This window comes from Lissotriton vulgaris, chromosome 1_1 (assembly GCF_964263255.1).
Source record: "Lissotriton vulgaris chromosome 1_1, aLisVul1.2, whole genome shotgun sequence".
NCBI lineage: Eukaryota > Metazoa > Chordata > Amphibia > Caudata > Salamandridae > Lissotriton > Lissotriton vulgaris.
In genome coordinates, this window is record NC_141685.1 from 124,112,373 (window position 1) to 124,139,624 (window position 27,252).

General features: G+C 47.6%; 1 pseudogene; it reads left to right on the plus strand.

The window, feature by feature from the left end:
* Positions 1-27,252, plus strand: part of LOC147737735 (uncharacterized) — a 229,547-nt pseudogene that overhangs the window by 190,975 nt on the left and 11,320 nt on the right.

Consider the following 27,252-nt stretch of genomic DNA (forward strand, 5'->3'; position numbering starts at 1 on the left):
GTTTGTTTAGGCCTAGTGCTAATCAAGATATCTTTCAGGTTTAGTGATCTTTTGAAAGCAAATCTAGGTTCCTCTAGGGACATGTCACCTGTGTTAAGTATACCCCAATGATGCTTAATCGTGTTCCTGATCTTATTGGACAGGGGGGTGAAAGTGGTCACGCATGTGATAGGTTGGTTCTCAATAGGGGTCCTCTCCTGCCTTTCCAGTAGGGCTTCTCTATTGTTGTTTCTGGCACGCTTACGTGCCTTTCGTACATCACTCTTGGGGTAACCCCTATCAAGAAGGTTCCTAGAGAGCAGAGCAGATTCTTTCTTGTAATCAGCCACAGTGCTGCAATTCCGCCTGATCCGTAAGAATTGGCCAAAGGGCAGATTGGTACGTAGGGCCTTTGGATGGTGACTCGTGTAATGCAGGAGGCTGTTACGATCTGTGGGTTTACGATACATAGTTGTTTTTATGGAACCTGCTTCCAATTTGATCGTTAGGTCAAGGAAAGCGATTTCATGGGGTGAGGCTGTCATGGTGAAATGTAGGTGAGGGTTGAGACTGTTGACCCAAACCAAGAACCCTTCATAAGTGGTTGGTGGACCGCTCCATAGTATAAGAATGTCGTCTATGAAGCGTTTCCACATTCTGATGTTATTGCGGAAGGGATTGGACTCATGGTGTATGTGAGTCTCTTCAAATTTGGCCATGTATAAACAGGCCACCGAGGGGGCGAAGGTACTGCCCATAGAGGTCCCCTGGGTTTGATGGTAGAATTTGCCTCTGTATTCAAAATAATTTTCGGTCAGGGCTAATGTGGCGCACTCCATGATGAAAGTCTGGGGAGTGTTGGAGCTCCACAATTCTTGTCCCAGTCTTACCTCAATTACCTCGAGGGTTGCCCTCTGGGGGATGTTCGTATAGAGTGCTTCGACATCCAGGGTAATTAGAAGGTCAATCTCTCCTGTATCCTGGACTGTGTCCAATATTCTGAGGACATCTGTCGTGTCCTGAATGTAGGAGGGGATGCTTTTGACCAGGGGTTGCAGGAAATGGTCGCAAAACTGAGACAGGGGCTCTAGCACAGAGTCAATCCCAGAAACAATTGGCCTCCCTGGCACTGGTCTGGTGGCTTTATGGATCTTGGGTAGAATGTAGAAATAAGGTACCCTGGGGTCCTTTTTCATGAGAAATTCTGCCTCCTTCTTACTGATCCATTGATCACATTCAGCACCGGATACCAGGCTTGTGATCCTGGTCTGAAGACGCGTGGTGGGGTCATCAGTGATCGGAGTATAGTATCTCTGGTCACTCAGCTGTCTTGTGCATTCCAACTCGTAGTCCACAGTGTTCATGAGCACTGTGGCTCCCCCTTTGTCGGCCTGTTTAATTGTGATTGAGGAATCATCTGCCAATGACTTCAGTATTGCCAACTCATTCTTGGAGATGTTGCAATGTGGGGTCAGCCGGTCAAGTTTGTTAATGTCTTTCAAAACTGCCTGCTCAAACGTCAGTACTTCGTTAGGTACCATACCGTTATGAGGTGTAAAGGTGGAGGGATTATGGAGTCCAGAATCTTCTAAGGGTTCACAGGGTTTTCCCTCAAAGAATGCTTTCAACCTTATTTTCCTAAAAAAGGCTTTGAGTTCTCTTGTTTGCTGGAACTGGTCGATCCTAGGAGTTGGGACGAAGCCCAAGCCCTTTTGTAGGACTTCTTCCTCTCTTTGGGTAAGATGGCGATCTGATAGGTTGACAACCAGACTCACTGTTGTCCTGACCGGCTCGTGCTCCTCGTGTCCATCCCTTGGGGGCGTGTGTCCTCCCATTGAACCCTTTTCTCTGCTGTGTTGCCTCTTTTTCGCCCTCGCCCTCTGCCCCAACCTCTGCCTAAAAAAGGAGGGTGTGATGGGTTCTGGGGCGGATAGAATGCAGGGTACTGTGGGCCGAAAGGTGGTTGGAACTGAGGGAATTGTGGGTATTGCCAAAGTGGGGGGCATATAGGTTGCCCCTGATTTTGGTAATTGGGGAAGTTGTGCTGTCCCCGTCCCCTCCCTCTTTTCGCCCTGGGGGGCATCTGTGCGGGGTTGTTGTCCTCGCTGCTATCTGAGCCACTATTTGAGCCCCTCCTTGAAGAAGTTGTGCTGGAATCTGAATTATAGCTAGTGCCAGGGGGAACATAGTCATCCCTTAAGTAAGGGTAGACTTTTTCTTTAGAGAATTTTTTAATGTCCTTTTGTAGTTTGGCTAACTTTTGGTTCATAAGATATTCCTTATGTTCTGCCATCTCTTTGTTAATCTCGGCAAGTTTTGTTTTAAAACCCGGATTCTGCACCGCGGTCTTCAAGGCAGCTTCTGCTGCTTGTATTTTAACCAGCAGGGCATCGGCCAGTCGTTTTGCCGTGTTGACTATAAGGATGAGGAGGTCGTGGGTGCATTTCCACGAAACCTGTGACCATTCCACCTTAAATTGTCCGTCCTCCCAGAATATTCTCGGGAAATTTTTAACTATTAATCCATTTGGTGCTATCTTAGCTTTAAAATATTGTGCCATCATGGCTCCATGGATAGTTACCCTGATCCATTCCCGTTTGAGGTCTGACAGGGATTGCCATTCTGGGGTGCTGCTGCTTGTTCCTGGTTCAATATCGATGCCGAAAAGAGAGGGTGTCCTCATTATGGCTGCTGCATCCTCCTCACCGAAACTCAGTCCCTGCCCCTCCATGATGGTGGGGTCTGATAGGAGTGGTCCCGGTGTGGTGGAGTCCTTCACAGAAGGTAGGGAAACAGTACAGCAACCCCTTTTTTGGTTTGTCTCTCTAGTACTCTGTACGGACACTAAGCTGTTACTGGACCTTCCACCGTCTTGAGTGGTAAATAGTGTCCTTTTGCCTCCCTCCCTTTTTGAAATCAAATAAAGTTTTATACCAGGAAAGAATGTATTTCAACCACTGGATGCGTGATGAGTAGTCCAATCCTATACAATCAAGAATAATTTCTTGAGTGAATCGAGTCTCTGGCTTAGCCCAAATAGAACGCCACAATAAGAGTGGCCGAACGGCTGCTAAGTCAGAAATAAACTTGATCCCTACCTCATCATGAATTAATTGGACAGAGGCAGAGGGGGGACACATAACAGTCTTTTTAAAAACTTGTTTTCATCTTTTTGGAGCGAAGAGCCCTCAATTTGACCCCACACACCCGCCCCGTACAATGCAGAAGAAACACAACGTATATTATATATGTTAATCATATCCAAGAGGCTTCTCGTTCCGAGCTTGGATGCAAATCGGAATATACTACTGGTAGTCCGCATCATTTTCAACCTGATGTTATCGAACTCGGGTACCCAAGACCCGTCGTTGGCGTAGGTGATTCCCAAATAACAAAATGATTTAACGTGTGTCATCTTGTCGCTATCCAAGAAAAAGCTGTACTTCAGTTTATTTGCAGACTGCCCGCACAACATTACATAAGTCTTAGTTTTGTTCACGCGGAGCCTCCTGTTTTGAATAAACAGCATGAATCTGTCAATGAGTCGCTGTAACCCAATCTGAGTGCGGGATAAAAGAACAGCGTCGTCCGCATATAGTAAGATTGGGACAGATTTGCCTCCAATCAGGGGAGCATCTGCTGGGGTATCGGCCAAGATGCGATCAATATAATTAATAAAAAGGGAAAATAAAAGAGGGGCCAGTACGCATCCCTGGCGAATACCCCGTGAAACTTTGAGAAACGGCGTACATTCGCCTAGGGTGCCATAACGGACCTTACAGGATAGTTTCTCGTAAAGCCTGGCCAGAAAGTGGACAATTTCCTTCGGTGCCCCTGACTCCAGCAAAACCTGCCAAAGAATAGCGTGATAAACTAAATCAAACGCGCTTCTCAGGTCAGCGAAACATAAAAAAAAGATTGCCCTTTTTGACTACAGTGTATTTGTTGATAATGAGGTCCACATTTACACATTGCTCCAAAGTGCCCATACCTTTCCTAAAGCCATATTGCACTTTTGTTAAAATGTTCATGTCTGTAGCCCAAGTTTCTAGTCTTTTGAGCAAGATTCTACTCATGACCTTTACTGAGGCGTCCAACAGAGAGATCGGACGATAATTGGAAGCCTCAGATTTACTGCCTTTTTTGAATAGGGAAATAATAACTGATTGACCCCAGAAGGGAGGAATGTTACCTTCTGCGGCGCAGTTAAAGGTCCTCACCAGAATAGGAGCCCACAAGTTTGGTTCTGCTTTTAGTAAATCGATGGGGACCCCATCGGGGCCCGGGGCCTTCCCCCCCCCTTGCTGTTGGAAAGCCCTTCGTGACCCTCCTCCAAGGTTACTCCCAAAGGTAGAGGTATCCAAGAGGAGGACTCGGTCGCTGATGCGGTTAGGGGTTTCCCTTCCGGGTTAAAGATATTAGTAAAGTGGGTAATCCACTCGTTGCATGCAAAGTATGATGTTATTTCCGGGATACCATCAGTGTTTAGAAAAGGGCTGTTAATTATTTCCCAATAAAGTTTACAATTTTTGGTCTCAGCTGCTTCTTTCAGCTTATCCCAAGCTTCACTTTGTAAAACCTTTTTCCTGTTAGAAACTGCCATTTTATAGTTAACCCTTAATTGTTTTATTCCATTGCTGTCTCGGGGTTTGATACCTAAAGCTTTCAGGGTCAGCGGACTCGATAATTCTCTCGCCTCGGTGCCCACTCTGATCAGCGATCACACTCGGCAACTCTGGGCATTAGCTTGCCTCGTCTTCACTAACGGCCCCTCCAGACCGCCGGGGATGCCTGGTCTCACCCTGGAGATACCCATTAAGGGACCATCTCTCAGGGAAGCCAGGAAGGGTTTCGCAGCGGTCGAAGCGCCTTGGGACCCTACGGGTAAGTAGTGCGCTATATAAATGCCAATACATACATACATACATACATACATCAGTTCCCGTAGGGCTGCTGTACAGGGTTTATCAAACCATCCCCGTTTTATAACTCTGTTAGATGGGGATTTCTTAGTAAAAATACCTTCAATGATGGTGTTGATCTTGATAAATTGTGACAACAGGAAATCGGGGCTAATGACATTTTTTTAAACAATAACTGATTTCAATTTTACAACTAACTATGACCTCCCTCTGTTTGGCCATGGAGCTGGTTCCAGACCATTTAATCCTCAGACCATTTGGTCTGATCGGAATGATATTGGTGGAACAGGTTTCTCCAGTCACTAGTTTTGCACCCCGTCCCGGTAGGGTAACGCAGATGCTGTTGTGATCACTTCGACTTTCCTCCCTGATACACAGGTTTATAAAGTCTCCTGTGCTGGAGAACAGAATATGGTCTATAAATGTCCCAGCGTCCCTCCCTGTAAAAGTGGGGCAAATGTCATTCAAACTGTTTTTGTTACAACTTAACAGGTATAGGTCTAGTTTGGTTAACAGTTTGTTTAAAATTTAACCAAAATGGCAATGTGGGAAATGAAGGGAATCCTCGCTCTCACCCACACCCCCCCTATGATTAACCGTCTCCGTTCCAAAGCCACAGGGATTCCCTATTGATAGTTGACATGGCTGCAGATTAAAGTCCCCTGCGCATAGAATGTCTGCCCTTCTGTTTGAGATGCCCAGAACCCTTACGATTTCCTTTTCCAAAGGGAATAGAATATTCCCTCTGGAGGCATCAAAGATGTTATTATAAAAATGAACAAGGACCAAATCATTTCCCATGCTACATTCAACCCTCACTACCTGGCTGTGGGTTCCCACAATCGAGCTGCTTCTGACTTTGCAGTTACACAAGAAGTAGCAGAAGGCCCCCCGTAGCCCTTCCTGAACTGGATTTAGTGGCGTTGAGGCAATGGGATGAATAGCCTTCTATATTTATTTGCTCTTGGCACCAGGTTTCTTGAAGGAGGATTATATCAAATCCTTCCCTTATAAACTTAGGCCAGAAGGGGGTGTCTAGTTTCCCTGCAATTCCGGCAATATTCCAGGAAATGAGGGTAAGGCCTGCAAACTCGGTTGGACCATAGATAACCTGTTCCGACTGAGAGGCGCGGGCTATGATCGAGTTATCCTCTTTGGCACTCTCACATGGGGCAATCTTGGGGGCACAGAGAACCACACACGCTTCATTACTAATACATGGAACACCTCTCCAAGGGTACAGAACTACAGGCATGCAGGTGGTAGTTTGGTTATTGCAGGGGTAGGGTTTGAGAGGGAGAGGTTGTGTAGGGCTGCCTTCCTAAACAGAAACCTCCCGTATGGCCGCATGTCCCCTGGGGGGTACGCAATCCGTAATAGAGACTGCTCGATCGCTAGCGTGGACATGTTGCATGCGTACGTCCGACCCTAACTGCCTATTATCGGACTGGCTTGATGATGGTGAAGCATGAAGTCAGTCAACCATCTCAAGACAATCAAATCTATTGTTAGTATGAATACCTCGCCACCCGTCGCCCATAAAATGGCCTTTGTTGAAATACCAGGGCCGAGGTACCCATTCCCTGCTCCTGCTCTTTTGGGTCAGCCATGGACCTCCATAATTCCAGGGTTGTTCTGGAGGTAGAACCCAGTTTGGTGGTGGTATTGGGTGATGATAGTTATATACGGGGGGGGGGTAGAAAAAGGAGAGTCGATGGGCGTCGATTCCCCCTTTCTTCTCCAGATCTGGCCACAAGCAAATATGATTCACGGTGGACGCATCATCGCAAGTAACAATGACGCAGTCCCCCTGAATACTCTTCGGGCTCGCCCCCACCCATGGTACTCTGCGTACAGATGATATTCTACTGGTGTTTGGGGGCTGTAATGGCCTATTGATACTAAGCCATTGAAAGATTTTATTCAGAAGGGACCAGGGTTGTTCATCTGATCCTGCTGTTAGTTCGGGTACTCCCGTTAGGATCACAGTAAATGGGGATACCTCAGGTGACAGATGAACTGGGCGTTTGGGTCTAAACCCCCTCTTACCCTCTGGAGGATGTGATTTTGGGGGCATCAGGGGCTTGGTTTGGGATGGCTGCGAGGACACCTTGGCCGCGGTATGATTGGCAGCTATTGGTGGGGCTACAGGGGGGGGGGGGGGGGGGGGAAGAAGAATTTTGCTGACTAGATAAAGGTGACTGAGAAGGGGTTTTAGCTGTTGACTTAGATTTTGCACAATTTTTTGAAGCTGGTGGTATGGGGTTGATGGCTCTTTTGTTTTAGACTGGGTTTTGGTCATAACGGGCGGTCTATCTGAGTTAGCTGGTATAACCCCAGGATTGACCACTGTCGAGTCCCCCCCAGATTTAACAATTCCCGCCCTGGTCTGGTTGGGTAATTTAACGAGGAGTATGGCAAGTTGCTTTTCAATTGCCATAATACTCCGTTCCAGAGGTTGGAGATGGTATTTTAATAAGTCCCTGAATCTAGCGAAAAGCTGCGGAGTATCACAGCCAATCAGACTGAGGCCACCCTCTTGATCATTGTCCGATGTGGGGCATTGTAGATTAGATGAGCCAAGTGGTGCAGAATTACTGCTAGAGGGGGCGTTCTTGGATGGTGGTACGATGGACCCTTTCTTTTTATTGGCTTTATGATGGTGTTTGGTGTTATTCCCCTTTTTTTGGAGTTCTGGCTGCTTAGGAACAGCACCTTCTCTAACCCCCTTGAGCCGGGATACTTGTACAGGATCTTCAGACAGAATCTGCCCAAGGTCCGGGGTAATCTCAAGGTTCCCTGTCGAGTCTAGTTCCGACGACAGGTTGGTGGCTGATAGGTCAACAGCATTTGGGATGGAATGAACTTGGGATGTTGCACCAGACTGTATTAGAATTGGGATAGGAGAAGCTGATGGAAGCGGGGTTAAAGCTGCAGCTATGAGGCCCATTGAGGATCTCCGGGCAATCACAAGGTCCTGAGACACCCTGCGTTCTAATAAAGAAATATTTTGATTAATTGCCTCATTAGTTTTTGAGATGAACTGGTCAATAGGACCTGTAAACAAGGCAGTTCTAAGTGCAGTCTTACTTCTGGAACCCCTGGTCATTGTTGTGAATGTTCGAGGTCTAGTTCCAAAGGACACAAAGCACACAAATGTCAAAAAGTCAATACCTTTGGGAGATGGGGGCAACGTCTGGTAAGTGGGATCCAAGGGGGGTAGCCCAGCCCAGCCTGGAACAGTCTGAAACGGGCTGAAACGGGCCCGCCCTTGGCCCGGGCTTCGCCCGGCGTCCCGCTCGGGAGGCTGTGCGCTACTTTTATGCGCCTCCTGGCGCTTCCTGATGGTGCTTGGCGCAGTGCCCGTTGGGGGACGCAGTTCCCCAGACCCCGCCCCCCGCTCAGTGGCAGTCTCCCTGGGCCAGCGGGAGGCGTGCGGCGGGAGGCGGGGCTGCCCCTGTGGCGGTTCGGCTGCGGCAGAAGTCCTCGAGCACCTGGCGATATGCAGTAAGGTCAGCCAGGCGGTTTGCAATCCGGTCTGCTTTCAGGGTAATGTGCTAGTCAAAAGGTTTCCCCCGCTCTGCAGGCTGTGCGCTGCTTTTATGCACCTCCTGGCGCTTCCGGATGGTGCTTGGCGCAGTGCCTGTTGGGGGATGTAGTTCCCCAGACCCCGCTCTCCGCTAAGCGGCAGTCTCCCTGGGCCAGCGGGAGGCGTGCGGCGGGGCTGCTCCTGTGGCGGTTTGGCTGTGGCAGAAGTTTTCGAGCACCTGGCGATATGCAGTAAGGTCAGCCAGGCGGTTTGCAATCCGGTCTGCTTTCAGGGTAATGTGCTAGTCAAAAGGTTTCCCCCGCTCTGCAGGCTGTGCGCTACTTTTATGCGCCTCCTGGCGCTTCCTGATGGTGCTTGGCGCAGTGCCTGTTGGTGGATGTAGTTCCCCAGACCCCGCTCTCCGCTCAGCGGCAGTCTCCCTGGGCCAGCGGGAGGCGTGCGGCGGGAGGCAGGGCTGCTCCTGTGGCGGTTCGGCTGTGGCAGAAGTTTTCGAGCACCTGGCGATAAGCAGTAAGGTCAGCCAGGCGGTTTGCAATCCGGTCTGCTTTCAGGGTAATGTGCTAGTCAAAAGGTTTCCCCCGCTCTGCAGGCTGTGCGCTGCTTTTATGCACCTCCTGGCGCTTCCTGATGGTGCTTGGCGCAGTGCCTGTTGGGGGATGTAGTTCCCCAGACCCCGCTCTCCGCTAAGCGGCAGTCTCCCTGGGCCAGCGGGAAGCGTGCGGCGGGAGGCGGGGCTGCTCCTGTGGCGGTTCGGCTGTGGCAGAAGTTTTCGAGCACCTGGCGATATGCAGTAAGGTCAGCCAGGCGGTTTGCAATCCGGTCTGCTTTCAGGGTAATGTGCTAGTCAAAAGGTTTCCCCAGCTCTACAGGCTGTGCGCTACTTTTATGTGCCTCCTGGCGCTTGCTGATGGTGCTTGGCGCAGTGCCTGTTGGGGGATGTAGTTCCCCAGACCCCGCTCTCCGCTCAGCGGCAGTCTCCCTGGGCCAGCGGGAGGCGTGCGGCGGGAGGCGGGGCTGCTCCTGTGGCGGTTCGGCTGTGGCAGAAGTTTTCGAGCACCTGGCGATATGCAGTAAGGTCAGCCAGGCGGTTTGCAATCCGGTCTGCTTTCAGGGTAATGTGCTAGTCAAAAGGTTTCCAGAATAATCAAAGCGTGTCTTTTATTTTCAGGGTCAATTAAGAAATGGTCACCAGCTTGGAAGCTCTGTTAATCTTCAGTATTTGTCATTGATCTCCATGTGTGGCTGGTTTCGGTCTCCTCCCTGCATCGATCCTGATAACTCACACAGGTAAGGAGCTTGTATCAGCAACATGATAACCCCATACTCGTCTGTAAGAAGTGCGCTCCGAGGCAGGTATCCGATCATTTTTGTGAAACAAGCAAGGGACAATATCTGCTATGTACATTTGTTAAAATAAAACACAGTCAAATCACAGTATACTGTTCCGGAGGTTCAGTCCCAGCGACATTATCTGTAAATGAACGCAGTCACCTTAGGAAGCATGTGCTTTTAAGACATGTTGCGTTCACTCACCTGAAGGTGACATGCTTCATCATTGGGCTATACTCCTCACCAGGCCGGCAAGTCAACTTTTTCATGCCTTGTGTAGTCATGGAGCAATCTGTTGGCATTTCATCAGGACCAAATATGGGAAAACGGGTAAATGTGACCTAATCTTCTCCACAGCATGAGCAGCTCTGTAACTCAAAGCCCTGCACCGTGCATAGGTGATAAGGTGCCTATTACCATCTTACTACCACAGGTGAGCGCTGTCTAACAGAGTGCACTAGATACGGTAACCCTTCTAAAATTCAGGACATACTGACTTATCCAATAGTGAGAACGCCGCATCAGAGGTCAACTGGTTTGAAAAGCACATGCTTCCTAGAGTGCCTGCGTTCAGTTAGAGATAATGTCGGTGGGACTGAACCTCCAGAACAGTATACTGTGAGTTGATTTATATGAAGAATGTGTATACTGGACTGTCATTTTCCTCAGCATCTCTTGTGCTATGTAAAATAAAACACAGCACACCTGGAGGCGAAGACATCTATCATACATTTAATGCAAAAATAGCAAAAGGCCAAGCAAACTAACAAGTGACAATTGTCTTTGCAATGGACGAGAGCATCCACCCTAAAGCAAGTTGGAGTATATAATGCTAATGCTACACAATGCGTTTTTATACACTTTTCTCCTAATACAAGTCAATGAAACATGAACACGTGATAGAAACAGTTACTGAAACGACACTAATGAGTAGGAGGCATGATCTTCTCTCGAGAGGAATCCGTGAGGTGCAGATCAAAGATACACAGACAACCTGCAGAATTCACTGTTTCTGGAAATAACACTTCTGTTTGTCAATATTCAAGTTACTACAAGATGCAGGAAAGTGTGTAGATGGACATCACTAAATAAAAGGGTTCTGGGCCCTAATAGAATCATGTAACTTTGCAGGCACATTAAGGCGAACAGACACATCAAATTAATATAAGAATATTGTAATTTGGTTATGTAATATATCAATGCACGTTGTTGCATTCATGTGTAACCAATTATCGGAATTAAAGAAACCAGTATATCCAGTTATGCTTTCTCCATTCCTTCTTCCTAGAGGCCACCACTGCTGCTATCCAGCTGTATTCAGCGGTGTCTCCTGTGACCTGGAATCCTGTATTTAATCAATACCGAAGGTTGTCAATGCTTCTAGCCAACTCCGGTCACTGGTGCCACTCGCACCCCACCACCCTTGGGCCTGTTATTCTTTTAGCCGGCTCCAGTCAGTAGTGGCCCCTTGGACCTGTATGTAAGCCTACTAGCCAGTGCCTGTGAGTACTGGCCCCTGGGACCTGTTATCATTCTAGCCAACTTGAGTTATTAGTAGCACCTTGGGACTAGTGATCATACTAACCAGCTTCAGTCAGTATTGGCTCCCTGAGACCTATTATCCTGCTTAGTAACTTCAGTCAGTAGTGACCCCTGTACCTTACATGCTGCTAATCTACAAAACCAGAGGTCAACTCTACTGCTAGTTAGTTCCAGTCAGTATTGTTACCCTGCTTGTCATGAATACCGGAGGCCTGCGTTGTTGCTAGCCAGCTCCAGTCACCAGTGCCCGTCACATATTATCCTCAATAGGATCAATGCCCAAGGCCTGTGCAGCTGCTAACCTCCTCTAGTCAGTAGTGACCTCCCAGACCTGTTATTCTGCATATAATCAGCAAGGCTTCGGCCCTAATAACACTCACCCCACATCCTTAGGGTATATTAGCAATGTAATTTACTTACATCATACGGTAGGTACCGCACTATATCACACGATCCCAAAATCAAAGAAAATCAAAATTTTCCTAACCGTTCAGCACTCCACCTGGTCAAAAATGACCAAATCACATAGCCTGCCACATCACATCGCACACTCAGCCACAACATGACCAGATACCACGGCAGGGATTTGGGGCCATTAATTCTCTGTTCGAGGCATGTGTGTTGTAGATGCACATGCTTTACATACTCCTGCCATCTTGTGTTGGGTCCGGATGTGTGCAAGTTGTTTTTCTTTGAAGGAGTCTTTCCAGTCACGAGGTAAGGTGACTCCTCCATTCGGTGATAGTGCGCACGGGCATCGACTCCATTGTTAGATTGTTTTTTACCCCAAACGGGTTTGGATGCATATTGCTGCACACCGAAACCGCTCTTTGGGTTAGCCTCAGTGCGCAGTCCACTCTACCCTCAACGGTATTGTTTCAGTACGCGTTTCCGTGTTCTCCGCGTTTCAAATCGATCAACAAACTCTCCATTTTCGATAGAAAACCTTGTGGGCAACTGTCTGGCCTTGCTGCGTAGGGCCAGCCATCTGCAAATGGAACGGACTCCATTCCATTTCTGTCCTGGGGCCACGCCAAGTACCCTCGCACCGACCTACATCAAGAGGAAGACTGCGACGCTTGTAAGTCGTTTCCGTCCAAGAGGACTCTACCCGATCATCAGGCTCAATGACGAGAGAGGCAGCGTCAAAGCATTCAACACACTCTGGATATCTTCGGGGAAGAATCTGATCAAGACGAGATAGAAGCGTCCGCTGTAGAAGAAGAGGCCCATCTCTATACCAGAGCGCAATCGTTGGGGCATGCTGGGGCAGCCATGTGATTGCAATCCTATGTCATGCCAGTACCATAGGCGACTGACCAAATTTATAGGTTATCTTGCGCCCTTCTGGCATCTAAAGAGGCCTAATAAACAGCATTAGGGTGTCAGCTCAATACTTAGTTGTGTGGCATGCACCATTTCTTCGACAGCTAGTTGCCAGAAGGAGTGTATTGCATCGCAGGATCATGGTTAATGTAAGAAATCAGCCCCCACAGTGTTGCAGCGCAAGCATATATCTGGGCAAGACACGACCATTCGATAAAGGTCTTGTGGCGTTAAGTAGGTTCTTCGCAGAAAATTATAATGTATCAGTCGAAAATGGGCATTACTAGAAACCATGAGTATTAGTTCACAGGCCCGCTGCCAGTCTTGATCTTCAATTGGAATGTCAAATGTCAATGTGATCAGTTACAGTAGGCACTCTCGGGCCCGTGTGTAGTGCCTACTGTATCTGATCACATTGTTATGTAAAGATGCATAATTAGGTGTCTACACACACCATAGGTTAGTAGTATCTCAAGGGTTTGAGTATGCGGCGGAGCTGTCGCATAGCATGGGCAGGTGTGCTTAGTTGTGTCTGCCAAGCACCACATGTTGTAAAAAATTGCCCCTGGCTTAGACCAACCTCTTTGCGGGCATGTTAAAGGAGATAAGACTCATCTGGGTTCTCATCTGGGTACAATTCACCCTATTACTCGCATCCCCCTCCCTTCCATGCCTGATTCCTCCATTAACAGCTCTGGAAGACAACCTGCATCCACCATTCCCGCCAGAGCCGCATTTCCCAACTAGGGACTGTGTTGAGCGATCGAGCTGTGTGCAATTGAACAGCATAATATTAGAGGTCCAAATGTGGGACCTCCAATCCCCCGCTGCATAAGTCCTGGTCAGTGTGGCCAAAGCCACTCTGCTATGTGTAATGACCTTGTTAAAAGATTTAACAAGATCATGAAGGGCATGCTCGGTGGACTTCCTGAAAAACTCAAAAGAAGATGGGATGTCTTACTTCCATGCCTTCTTTTTGCCTATTGGGAAGGGCATAGAGGGGAGTGGGGTCCTCCTTATTTTAGCTTCTGTTTGGGTTTCCTGTCGGGACCACTGTGCCTTGTGAAGGAGGGATTGGAGAAACCTCTTGTTGAACCTTAGCAGATATAGTGGACTATGTGCTTGACTTTTGCTCCAGGATGTATGAGTACGTGGAAAAAGTAAGCAAAAAACGTTGTGGCCAGCCTAGCTCCAGAAGCTCTGGTAAGGCTAAAAGGCTGCTATGGTTGAGTTCCAGCCAGGGCAACATTCTGTCCATCATCTTGTGTGTTTTGCTGTTTACCCTATGTGGGAAGGGTATGCCCAGACGTGGGTCCCATGCTCACTATGCCACTGGAGTCAAGCTATCCTGACTGAAGACGGCTGATAGCCAGAAAGCGGTCCTAGGATGCTTGATGCCGGTCCAGGGAAGACATGGCTTGGCAGTTCGGGCTGGACTGTTCCCACGAGGCACAGGGCCAGACTGATTTGCATATGGCCATGTCTGAACTGGGGTGGCAGAGTGAGCTAAAGAATGGTGATGGATTAAACCCAGATCAGTTGACTGGGGGTGAGTATTTGATTTGCTCAAACGCTCCGTCCATCATCGCCTTTTGTATCGCTTACACCCTACTATGACATGGCAGATGTGACCATGCTCATGGTTACAGATGAGGATCAGGAAGCAAAGAGTGAACCTGTCCCTGACCTGCCCAACAATCCAAAAGATGGGTCAGTGGAAGGTGTGGTCTTGTCAGACACCCTACCTGAACATCAGGAGGCTAATTGCAGGCAAGTCCCAAATCAGTTTGCTGAGCTCTTCTTTTTGACCTCTCGCCAGACTAGCCGGTGTATCCATTATGTAGACGCTGATGAAAGCCTACCTGTCGAGAATAAAACATACAGGTCGACTGAACATGTGAAAGAGAGCAACAAAGCTAAAGTAAGCACGATGCTGGAATTGGGAGTTCTAAAGCCTTCTGAGAGCCCCTGGACCTGCCCAGTTGTCTTAATCCCCAAGCCTCATAACCAGAATGGTAAGAAAGAAATGAGGTTTTGTGTGGACTATTGGGGCGTGAATGCTGTGATCAAAAGCGATGCATACCAAACTCCATGGGCAGATGAACTTATTGACAGGTTGGGAGCAGCCAAGTATCTGAGTATGTTTGATCTCACATCAGAGTACTGGCTGATAGGTCTGACGACTCTAGGACCAAAAGAAATATCTGCATTTTCAACCCCAGATTGGTATTATCAGTTCACTGTAATGCCCATTGGTTTGAAAAATGCACCTGCCACTTTTCAAAGGTTGGTGAACTAAGCCTTGCTGGATTGGAATCCTTGAGTGCAGCATTTCTACACAACATTGCTGTCTTTAGCTTCACCTGGAAGGATCACCTGGTCCACCTTAGGAAAGTACCGGGGGTTCTGAGAAGTGCAGGCCTCATTATCAAGGCATGCAAGTGTCAGATAGGGCAGGGAAAGGTTGCATACTTGGGTCACCTTGTTGGCGGAGGCCAGGTTCAACCCTTACAACCCAAGATCTGGACCATTCTGGACTGGGTGGCTCCAACTACCCAGACTCAAGTGAGGGCCTTCCTTGGCTTCCCTAGTACTATAGGAGGTTTGTGAGGGATTATGGCACCATTGTAGCACCCCTCACAGAACTAACTTCCAAAAGAATGCCCACAAATAGTGAACTGGACAGTGAGCTGTCTAAAGGCTCTTGACACGCTGAAGGAAGCGATGTGCTCTGCAGCTGTTCTGAAAGCTGCAGATTATGCCAAGCAATTTATTGTGCAGACTGATGCATCTGAACATGGTATAGGAGCAGTGCTATCCCAAAAACATGACCAAGGGCAAGATCAGCCACTGGCTTTCATCAGTAGAAGGCTAATCCCCAGGGAGCGGCATTGAACTGCCATTTAGATGGATGCCTTTGCTGTGGTTTGGTCCCTTGAGAAGTTTAGGTCAAACCTGTGTGGCTCTCACTTCCTAGTTCAAACAGACCACAGGCCTCTCCGATGGTTAATGCAAATGAAAGGTGGAAATCCCAAACGGCTAAAGTAGTCCATCTCCCTACAGGGAAAAGACTTTGAAGTGAAACAAAGACCTGGGACTGCCAATGCAGATGGACTTTCCAGGTTGTCCCATTTAGACAATGTTAAATGCTATGTTATGCTTAAAATACTTATAAAGCGTGCGTACACCACAAGGTTTCATGGCGCTGCTGACAAAGGAGTCCTGCCGCTAAGTAATTCATTCATAAGCCTGGCGAAAGAGCCAGGTCTTTAAGATTTTGAATGTGGATATATCTCTGGACCCGAGTACATACAGACACTGGGCAGTTGCTATGGAGAGCTTTAAAGAGGAGGCATCCCAACTTGAATGCACTGCGTTCGACTACCAGAAGCCAATGTAACTTTTTCATAAGAGGGGTGACATACTGCCTTCTTGCCTGGCGATAGATTAATCTAGCAGCCTGGTTTGGCACTAGTTACAGTCTTTTAGATTGGTATGCCGAATGCCAAAGAAAGAGTTAGTGTAGTCAATGTGAGAGATGGCTAAGGCTAAAGCAACTTGGGTAAGAGCTTCAGTAGTGAGAATTCTACTGTTCTCCAGTAATAGGGAATCTTTCATAGATTCACATGCTTGAATCATTCCCCGTGATCAAAGTGGGAGTCCCACGCTACATAGAATAGCAATATAGCAATAGCATAGCGAAAGCATAGCTAAAAGAGCAATAGGAAGTATTGTAACATGGAAGTTAATAGGAAAAAACTCGTCACTTTAATAACTTGTCCAAGTCATTAGATATGGTCCAAACTCCAGCCAATCAGGCAACAGCACCCTCTGGAACCTTCTCCTCAGAGGCTCAGGCTCTCAGATTTTCTACCGCACGTCGTGTGGAGGGAGTCTCCCTGAGCTCTGCTCAGTACCTCTCCCTTTTCCCTTCAGAAACTCTTCAGAATATCTTCACTGCTTTGTCTGCTACAAAGAGGTCACTCATCAGACACTGTGAGTCTTGTGGGAAACTCCGACTTCATTCTGAAGACCCCCACAAAAAGTGTATCTACTGCCTCCACCCTGAACATCAGATGAGAGATTGTAAAATCCGCAGGACTTTTCCTCAAAAGACTTTAAGAGACAGAGAGGGGCGTCTACCATCTGTGCTAACAGAAACTCAAGACCAAGGAGGATCCCTTATCAGATGTTGAGAGTGATTCCGCTCTCAGGACTGTCATCTCTAAGAAGAGGGCTAGTGAGGTGGAGATGGTATCTGCTAAGGTGCTCAAGAAAGACCACACCTCTACTCTTGAAGGCCAGACTTCTTCCTCAAAAAGGGCTCCTGCTCCTTCTAAGGGACTGCCTGTCCCCTCTGTGCCTGCGAGATCTGCCTCTAAGTCTCAGGCACCTAAGTCTCTTCCTGAGACAAATTTGCCTAACAAATGGGTCCATTGTCCCTTGTCGACGAAGACTTCAGTCGCCACTGCTACAACTGCTACAACAACGACTTCCACCTTCTCTTCTCCTCAACCTACAATGATTATGTCATCAGAGTCTTCTCCGTTGACGTTTGTCATGGTGTCGGTGAAGCCTCACTCGTCTGCCACCTCCCTCCGTCGGTCGTCGTCAGATGCCTCCTTGCCGGCGAGACGGTTGATGACTCTCAAGGCTCTACCCGCTTCGTCGACGGATGCCTCGACGTCGAAGGTTGCCTCATCGTTGACTGGTGCTTCGCCGGCGATTGCCTCATCAGCGTTTGCCTTGTCGACGGTTGCCTTGTCAACAGCACAGATGCCTTTCCTTACAGAACTTCAACTACGCTCTTTGTCGTCGACCACTGAGTAGTCGGCGGCATCCTTGGTTCCACCTTCAGCTTTGATGTGTCTAGTCCTCTTGAAATCTTCAGCAACACTTTTGCCGCCTTCAGGAACGACGGATGTTTCCCTACTTCAACGTAGGAATTCTTCTTTGGATCTATTGCCAACACAACCATCACCAAATCTTCCTGTGGAGCTTTTGACTATGGCGCTAATGAGGAGGATTCGGAAGAGGATGACTGGTTCCGTGCTGTTCGTACTCCTTCCGAGCTTCTCATCAAATGGCAAGATATTGATGATGACCAAGGATATGATTATTACCCTGAGCCTAATACTCAACCACCACTTGAGTATCCAGCTGTGCAGATGCCCATGTCTCTCATCTCTAATTTGCAACATATGCTTGATGACTACTACCGTCGATTTCCTCCCTCGGAGTCGGACTCATCTGTCCCACAGATGCCTCTTCCTCTGCCTTCATCGCCGCCCCGTCCAGTGGCATCAATGTCTCATCACCCGGAGGACGCACACACAACTGAGCACAACAGAGAAGAAGGGGAGTGGGTGATAGATCCCTCCTTACTGAGTGGGACAATTATCAAATTCAGACTCCGTCACCTTCCACTCCAATTCCTGTTGACTCTCCGTCAGCTGACATAGGTGGGTTTCATGTTCTCATGGACAGGGCGGCCAAGAGATTCCAACTTCCTAGAGTCACCAAGGACGACAACTGTTTCTTGTATGATTTCAAAGACCAGCCTCAGAAACAGGTCTGGGCTATCCCAATCATTGACTTCATCTGGCAGGACTGTTTGAAGGTCATGAAAACCCCTGCTTCCATTCCTGCAGTCCTGCCGCGCCTGGATATTAAGTACAAGGCCCCGGATGATTCACCATCCAGTCTTATTGGTCAACCAAAGTCGGATTCGGTTATCTCCCAGGCGGCACAACCTTGTGCCAGGAATCCCTTGTGTCCGTTATCGGCTCCTCCTGATCAAGATGGCAGACGCCTTGATTCCATTGGTAAGAAGTTTTCAACCATGGCGGCAACTACGTTCCGGGTGGCCAATTCTTTTGCTGTTCTAGGCCGATATGACAGGCAAACGTGGTCGGACATTTCCCCCTTTATTGATTTGTTGCCCAAGGCCTCTAAAGCAGAGGCTTTCAGGATCCTTCAGGAGGGAGAACGGATCTCCTCCGAGTTTATTGATTCTGTAGTGTCCTCCACAGGCTTTTCCCATCTAGCGGAGGCAGCAGGCCTCTGGCATCAAGGCAGGTTAAAAGCTACTTCTTTTCGGCAAGAAGCACAAACAAAGATTATCGAAATGCCTTAGGCCGGCGAATCACTTTGTAGCCAGCACATTGATGACGCCCTCCAGGCAATAAAGAAAGACGCTGACACAGCACTTGCTCTTGGCACTCTACAGTTTAAAGCAGGTCTTAGGTGGTGCGAGGGGTTGTGGTTCCTCTTCCTTTCGGGGAGGTTACAACCAATACCAGCAGTAACAACCCTATCCGGATCAACCGCGTTACTCCTCATCCCTTCAACAGCAGTCTTTTAGACAACCGCAGGCTGCCTATTACAAGCAGTACAGAGGAAAATCCTCCTGCTGAGGTAGAGATTCCTCAAAAAAGCAGTGACCGCTGCCAACCACTCTTCCCATCAATCCGACCAAAGTTTGAGGGCGTATCTCCCATTTCTTCGCAATTGGTCCGCAATAACTACAGATCAATGGGTTTTGGACATAGTGTCCAGAGGCCACACTCTGGAATTTGTGAAATTCCTTCCAAATTCTCCCCCCAGAGGTCCTCCCCCTGCCCATCTGAAGGAACTTTTATGCCAAATCAATCTTATGTTAAAGAAAGGAGCGATCGAAAAGTACAGAATCTTCAAAGGGGTGCAGGCTTCTGGGAGTGGCGCCCCTTTCTGGACCTTCGTTCCCTCAACAAGTTCCTCAAGAAGCAAACTTTCCAGATGTTGTCTCTCCTAGAAGTGCTTCAATTACTGTCTCAAGGGATTACATGACAACACTGTACCTTCAAGATGCCTATTTTCATGTCCTTATCCTACGCAGACACAGAAAATTCCTTCGTTTTAGAGTGGCTGCCAGAGATTTCAAATTCAAAGTCCTTCCATTTGGCCTTCGCTCTGCGCCCCGAGGGTTCACCAAAGTCTTGGCACCGGTGGAAGCACATCTTGGTCAAGCTGGTGTCCAAATATTTCCCTACCTCGACAACTGCCTTATAAAGACGCAGTCGTTTGCAGTCGCAACCAGACACACTGAATCATTCTTGTCTCTATTCCAGTCTCTGGGTTTTTCCAGCAATCTAGAAAAGTCTCAGAACACCCCCTCTCAAGTGAGGACCTTCTTGGGGGCCATCATAGACACACAGCAAACAAGGGCTTTTTTCTCAAATGAAAGACAACAGTGGATTTCCAAATTGGCAACTCTCCTGCGCACAAAAAAGTCAGTTTCTGTTCAACAGTTCAAATCGCTTCGGGGATGCTGTCTTCCTTTATTACCCTAATTCCCAACTGTTGTCTCAAAATGAGACCCTTACAGGAGGAACTCGACAACCAGTGGCAACAATTCTCAGGGTCTTTTGACGATGTCATCAACATCACGTCTCGGATACGAAGAGCATTCCTATAGTGGACTCGCATACCAAGCATTTCAGCCGGTCGTTCGTTGGTAGTGGACGCTCCAAGTTTCATCCTAACGACAGACGCCTCCCTAGAAGGGTGGTGGCGCATCTTCAAGCCCTCACAGTCAAGGGGAAATGGAACCCCTACCAACGAACTTGGCACATAAACTTTTTGGAGTTACTGGCGATATTCCTGGCTTTTAAGTCCTTCCGCACCCTCATTCAAGGAGCTTCAGTGTTGAGCCGAACGGACAACACAACAAGCATGCATTATGTGAACAAACAAGGGGGCACGAGATCCACTTTGCTATCCCTAAACTCTCAGCAAATTTGGGATTGAGCGATTCAACATGAGATCACTTTAACAGCAGTCCATGTTCTGGGAGTGTCCAACCTTCTAGCCTCCTTGAGCAGGTCGGTCTCGTCAAAGCACGAGTGGGAACTTCATCAGCCGACGCTGGACTGCATCTTTCAGCTTTGCGGACACCCCAATCTGGATTTATTTGTGACTAACCTGAACCACAAATGCCCATTCTATGCAAGTTGGCTTCCCCACCCAGAATCGTGCGGGACCAGAATCGTGCGGGAATGCGTTTTTGATAAACTGGCCAAAAATGTATGCTTATGCTTTTTCCACCGATTCCTCTAGTCCCAAGGGTACTTTGGAAAATGCTGTAAGAACCCTGCTGCATCCTTCTCATAGCCCCCAGAAGGCCTTGCCAGTTCTGGTTTACAGAGCTCCTCCTTCTGTCGGAGTGCAATCCAATTTGGCTGTGCCCAATTTCAAATCTTTTTACTATGAACCACAGCCTGATCTGCCATCCAGTTCCAACTTTTCTGCGATCGACAGCCTGGCGCCTGCACACTATAAGTTTGCCAATTTAATTATTCCTCCAAACTGCAGGGAGGTCCTCACTAACGCTAGAGCACCCTCCACTATCAAAATCTACAAACTCAAGTGGAAACGGTTCTGTCTTTGGTGTGAAGCTTCAAATGTTCACCCTGTTCACTCTACGCCAGAGCAGCTTCTGCTTTTTTTCTTACAATGAGCAAAATCCGGCCTCTCTCACTCTACCCTGAAGGTTTTTCTGGCCGCAATTTTCAGATTCCGGCAGGATGGCTCCAATTTTTCAACAATTTTTGAAAGGCTTATTTCGGATTTCCCCCCCAATTCGACGCCCGCCTCCTCCCTGGCATCTGAACATTGTATTGGCCCAACTCATGAAGTCCCCATTTGAACCCATTTATAGGGCTTATCTTAAATTCATCTCCTGGAATACATCACTGCTTTTAGCTCTTACTTCGGCTTGGCAAGTCAGCGAGATACAAACTTTTACTATCAAACCACCTTTTCTTCAATTCACCAAAGACGCTGTGGTGCTCCGCACTAATCCGACCTTAATTCCTAAAGTTCCATCTGATTTTCACCTGAACAAGCCTGTCATCTTAAAGACTTTTTTCCCTAATCCACAGTCGCCAGCAGAAAAGACTTTACATTCTCTAGATGTTAAAGAGATGTTTGAAATTTTATTTGCATAGAACAACTAGTATCCGTAAAACTGATCAGCTCTTCATAGCCTACGGCAGGATGCGTAAAGAACCTCTAGTTGCTAAACAGACTATTGCACGTTGGATATCTAGAGCAGTTTCCTTTTGCCATCAGCAAGCAGGCAAGACACTTCATCTAACAATTAAAGCGCACTCTACTAGAGCAGTCTCCTCTTCTACTTCTCTCTTTGCTGGTGTGCCTCTTCATCAGATTTGCAGAGCTGCGACCAAGCACTACTGTCTGGAAGCTGCCAACAATGCTGACACTGCTGTGGGGCAAGCAATGCTATGTAATCTTTTTAAGTAAGGTGAGCCTCTGTTTCTTACCTCCTCCTGCACACAAGGTATATATTTCTGCTTTTGCAGATGTGCCCATTTTACTGCTATACTGTAATATACGTATATGTATTCTCTCGTACTCTGTTTACAATGTACTTATGGTTTGCCATGCACAGTTCTCGAATTACTCCTATCTTCTCTGATTCAAGCATGTGAATCTATGAAAGATACCCCAATACTGGAGAAGAACATAAGTTACTTACCTGAAAACTGTGCTTCTCCAGTATTGATATCTTTCATAGAGTCACATGCGACCCACCCACCTCCCCTCAGAGGCTCCCCTCTTCTCCTTGGCTCCTATGCCACACTTGTGCTTGAAAATATGAGAGCCTGAGCCTCTGAGGAGAAGGCTCCAGAGGGTGCTGTCGCCTGATTGGCTGGAGTCTGGACCATATCTAATGACTTGGACAAGTTATTAAAGTGACACGTTTTTTCCTATTAACTTCTATGTTACAATACTTCCTATTGCTCTTTTAGCTATGCTTTCGCTATGCTATTGCTATATTGCTATTCTATGTACCGTGGGACTCCCACTTCGACGACAGGGAATGATTCAAGCATGTGAATCTATCAAAGATACCCCATTACTGGAGAACCACAATTTACAGGTAAGTAACTTATGTTCATCTTCCTGATCTTCCGGAGCGGAAAAAAGCAGGTAGAGACCACCGTCCGAATCTGGGATTTCACAGACAGATCGCAGTCAATTGTGATGCCAAGACTTTTAGTTGATCTAGATGGTAGGGGTGGGTCCCAACTCAGTCGGCCAAAAATTAGAGTTCCAGGGCCCTCCAATTAGGATCCTTTCAGTTTTGTCTGGGTTAAAATTGAGGTGGTTACTGTTCATCCAGCTACCAATATGTCACATGGTAGTTGCAGACTTGTCGATTTCCAAGATCAGTTGATGATCATCAGCGTAGTTGAAAGTGCATACCTTCCTTTTGCCTAAGGATTGAATTAGAGGATACAGGTACAGATTAAAAAGGTGCGGTGACAGAGAGGAGCCCTGCGGCACCCCACAAGTCAATTTGACTTTAGAGGTAGAGAACTGGGCAAAGCGTACAGCTTGAGTGCGATCCTCTTGGAAAGACATAAGCCACTTAAGGGCCAGGCCCTGTATCCTTGCATAACTCACATTGTCCACCAAGAGGACGATGAATACTGTAGTGGAAGGTTAGTCTCATCTCTTTCATTTGTGGGGGAGGGTGTCATGAATACACGTGCCTCTTTTGGACATTGTAGCCCCCAGTTGTTGCCTGGAAAATATTGTGGTTTCGACTGGAAGTGCACAGAGTCCCCTGCCAACCAGGCCTCCTGTGCCAGATCTCATTCCCTAAACAGTACCCGTCAGTTCCACAATTGGCACCCCTTTAGCTCACATATAAGTTCCTAGTAAAAGGTACCCCTGGTACTAAGTGCCTTGTGGTTAAAGAGGGTCCCTAAGGGCTGCAGCACAAATTATGCCACCCTAAGGGGCCCCTCACCTAGCACATGCACACTGCCACAGCGGCCTGAGTGTCTTGGTGCAGACAAAACTGAAGAGCTAACCTGTGTGTCATACCCATGAACACTGCTAGAGGGGTGTCTTACCCATATCTCAGGCAGTTAGTTAACTTTAAAGTTTGCAGATTTATATTGTGCGGCTCATCACCCGTGAGGGTTTCTAGACGCTGTCTATGGGCACGGGGAGATACAGTGATTTGGCCAGAATCACAGGATGTTGTGTATATACTAGTCGATTCCTGGATATTGTAAGTGACCAGGGAAGTCATAGTAAGTACATAGGCTGGACACTTGTCAGTATGAGTTCGCAGATCCATGATGGCTTCACTGAAATATGTGATGTTTTGCACCAAGCATTTCAACATAATAAACTTGCACTGATTCCAGTGTTGATTTTATTAAAAACTAGCTTACCCGTCGCGCGTTGCTGCGATCTCAGATGAAAGGAAATTCAAGGAAACTCGTTATGATAACATTCAATTTACATTGTGTCTTTTTTAAAAAACTTTTTTATTTTAATATGGAAAACATTTCAAAGTGTCGTTTTAATTCTATGTATTTATTCGAGTGCTTGTGGATACACAATATTTTTTGTTTTTCCGTCTGGTGCGTACACGAATAAATCAGAAGGTTTTCCGACGCGTGAGCTGGCCACATACAGTTATGTGAGAAGCAAGGATTCTCCAAATCTAGTCCACACACTTGCAGCGATTGTCCTTGTGCTTTGTTGATGGTCATTGCAAAAGCGAGTCGCACCAGTAACTGTAAACGTTTGAATTCAAAAGGCATATCTGTTGGGATCATTGGAATACATGGCAACAGTACATCTTCCCCGTTGAATTTCCCATTCAAAATTGTAGCTTCGATGACATTATTCATCATCTTTTTCACCGAAAGTCTGGTACCAATGCAAAGTCGTGGTGGATTGATGTTTCGGAGAAGAATGATCGGCACGCCAATTTCTAATGTTAAAATGTGCGGTGGCAAAACTGGCAAATCCAGAGAATTCAAGAATTCCGTTGGGTAATTGACAACTTCGTCTTGATTAATCACAGTATCGATGGACTTATACGTTGTCGCTTCGCCTGGTATTCCGTAAATGGAAAAATTCAGTATTCGAAAGATTATGAGGGCCCTGGGGGGCTGATATTTAAAAGTTTATGAGGGCCCTGGGGGGCCTATATTTAAAAATGTTTTATGCTAGAAACCTTCGCAGGAGTGTACTCAACAACTTCCCAAAGTTTCATGGCGATCGGATGAATGGTGTAGTAATGCATAAAGGACAAATGAGAACCCTGGGGGGCCGATATTTAAAAAAACAATTATGCCAGAAACCTTCGCGAGAGTGTACTCAACAACTTCCCAAAGTATCATGGCGATCGGATGAATGGTGTAGTAATGCATAAAGGACAAACAGACAGACAGACAGACATACTTTTGTTTTTATATACATAGATTGCACACAAAGTGCCCCTTGGGGGTACCGTGAAACCTACCAATCCTTAGTGTGGTCATTGACTGGCCCAAGCCAGCCTGCTACCACCAGAGTGTGTTCTGACCTCAGGGGAGAGTGCCGGGGCACTCTGAGGCTGAGAACAATGTCTTACCGGGGTGGAGGTGTTCACGTCTTCCCCTGGACAGAAAGAGCCTTCGTGGTGGGGAGCTTCAAAGGTTTTGCCTCCTTTGTAATGCAACCCCAGCCTCTCTGTTCGAAGGATCTGGCTTCCATCCTGTCCTCACCCCCTTTATGGCGGCAGGACAGGTGGGTAACCTTTGATAGGAGAGGAGATGTGCCCCCCTCTGCCAACTCCACCCCTCGGGTGCAGGAGGCTAGGTTAAGTACACTTTTCAGTGTCCACCATCTTGAAGATGATGGGACTTATCCAGTTAGGGCTAGGACTGTGTCCTCCTCTCACAGAAGGAGAGCATGTTAGAGGGCATAGACACCCCAGGCAAAGGGCCCATTGGACACTAACTGTCACTCCGTTGTAACACCCTTAAATCTAGTTTTAAGGTGGCATCCCCAGTCCCTGAACTTCAGTTCCTGACGACCTAAGAAGACCCGGGCACTACTGATCTGCACCAGCAGAGAAGATTGCAGAGAACTACTGTACACAAGTGTTCCAGGACCTTTTGTCTAAAGTAAAATCTGGATCCCCTACGGACTGCTGCCCACCACACGTCCTAAAAGAAGCCTTCACCGGCCTCCCGGGTCCAGCCCTCTCTCTTCTGAATGAGTCCCTATTTTAGGGTTGTGTCCCTAAGGCCTTTAAAGAGGCAATTGTGGTTCCCCTTCTGAAGAAATCAGGGGCAGACCCCAGATCATGTTGAATTACAGCCCAGTCTCCTTGCTCTCGTACCTGGCAAAGGTACTGGAGGCTCATGTGGTGTAGTGCCTGTCTAATTTTATTGAACAATCCAACACCAAGCTGGGTTTCGGCCTGCCACCTCAACGGAGACCGTAATACTGGCGGTATTGGACTCCCTGCGAGAGAGGGCTGACAGGGGTACTCCTCAGGCCCTGGTGCTGTTGGATCTCTCGGTCGCTGTTGACATGGTCGACCATGGGATCTTGGTGGACCGTGTCAAGGAGGCCGGCATTCAAGGCTCATCCTTTGGCTGGATTAGCTCCTTTCTAGAGGATCGATCCCAATCAGTCTAGAGCGAGAGCCACCATGAGCTGACCTCGTCTGGATTCCTCGATGTTACCTCCAGCCTCTGCAAGGAGACTCCCTCAACCGTGACCTGCTCTGTCAGGTCTTGGTCTAGTGCGTCTCGGTCCTCATTCCTTAGCATTGGCAGGGTCAGGTCTTTCTGGAAGTCTCTCCCAGTATTTCCGTCCCCTTGTTGTCAGTGTCCTCAAGGATCCAGTTCCGTCCTTTGTCTTGTCTCTCTAACCATGCAAGCAACTCATTGGCTTTATCACCGACATCAGAGAGACAGTGCTGGGTAGCCAGCACATGAGTGCACGCTATTTTCCATTACTGCTCTTAATGTGTGCTGCTTCAGTTGATGGTGTAATGGGAGAGAAACTGATTCCCCACTTGCCAAGCGTGCCTCCAGGAAAGCACATTCCTTGTCCTCAGCTTCGCACTTCAATTTACGTTTCTTCGGCATTCCCCCAATCAAGGCTTGTGTCTGGCCTCAAACCACTGCCTTGAATTCATCCATAGCACGCAAGCTGATTCAACAGGCCGCCCGTTCTCCTAAAAATAGAGGTCTGTTCCATCTCTCATACAAGCTTTGAACGTCTTGTCTTATAAATATCACGGATCAACCCTTGGGGGTAGCATGAAGTCCACAACCGGACCATCGAGTTACACCTCCACCAGCGAATGGTCTGAGATTCCCCCTGCTATGTTTGTAGTGGCTCTAAAATCAACATTATAGACAGTCTGGGTGAAAAGACAGTGCAGGCATGCCAGACTACCATGTGCTGCAGACAGGTGCGTCCGGTACTGATACCCTCTTCCCCTCTAGGGGCATTTAGGAGTATCATGAATATAGTATAGGTGCAGTTCTGTCACTCCAGTCACCCCAATGCGTGTACAGGATGATAATCTATTCTAGACCTATGATCTCCTGCTTGAAAAGTCCATGTGGGTGGCGAATATTGAGGAAATCGCCCATTTAGCACACTTAGACCTATGGTTTCTAATTCTAATTATGGTTATTTCTAATTCTTTTACAAGAGTCTTGCCGATGTTTTCATTCTTTTGTTCCCTCATGCCCATTGTTGATGAAAGACTTGGAATTGACCATAAGT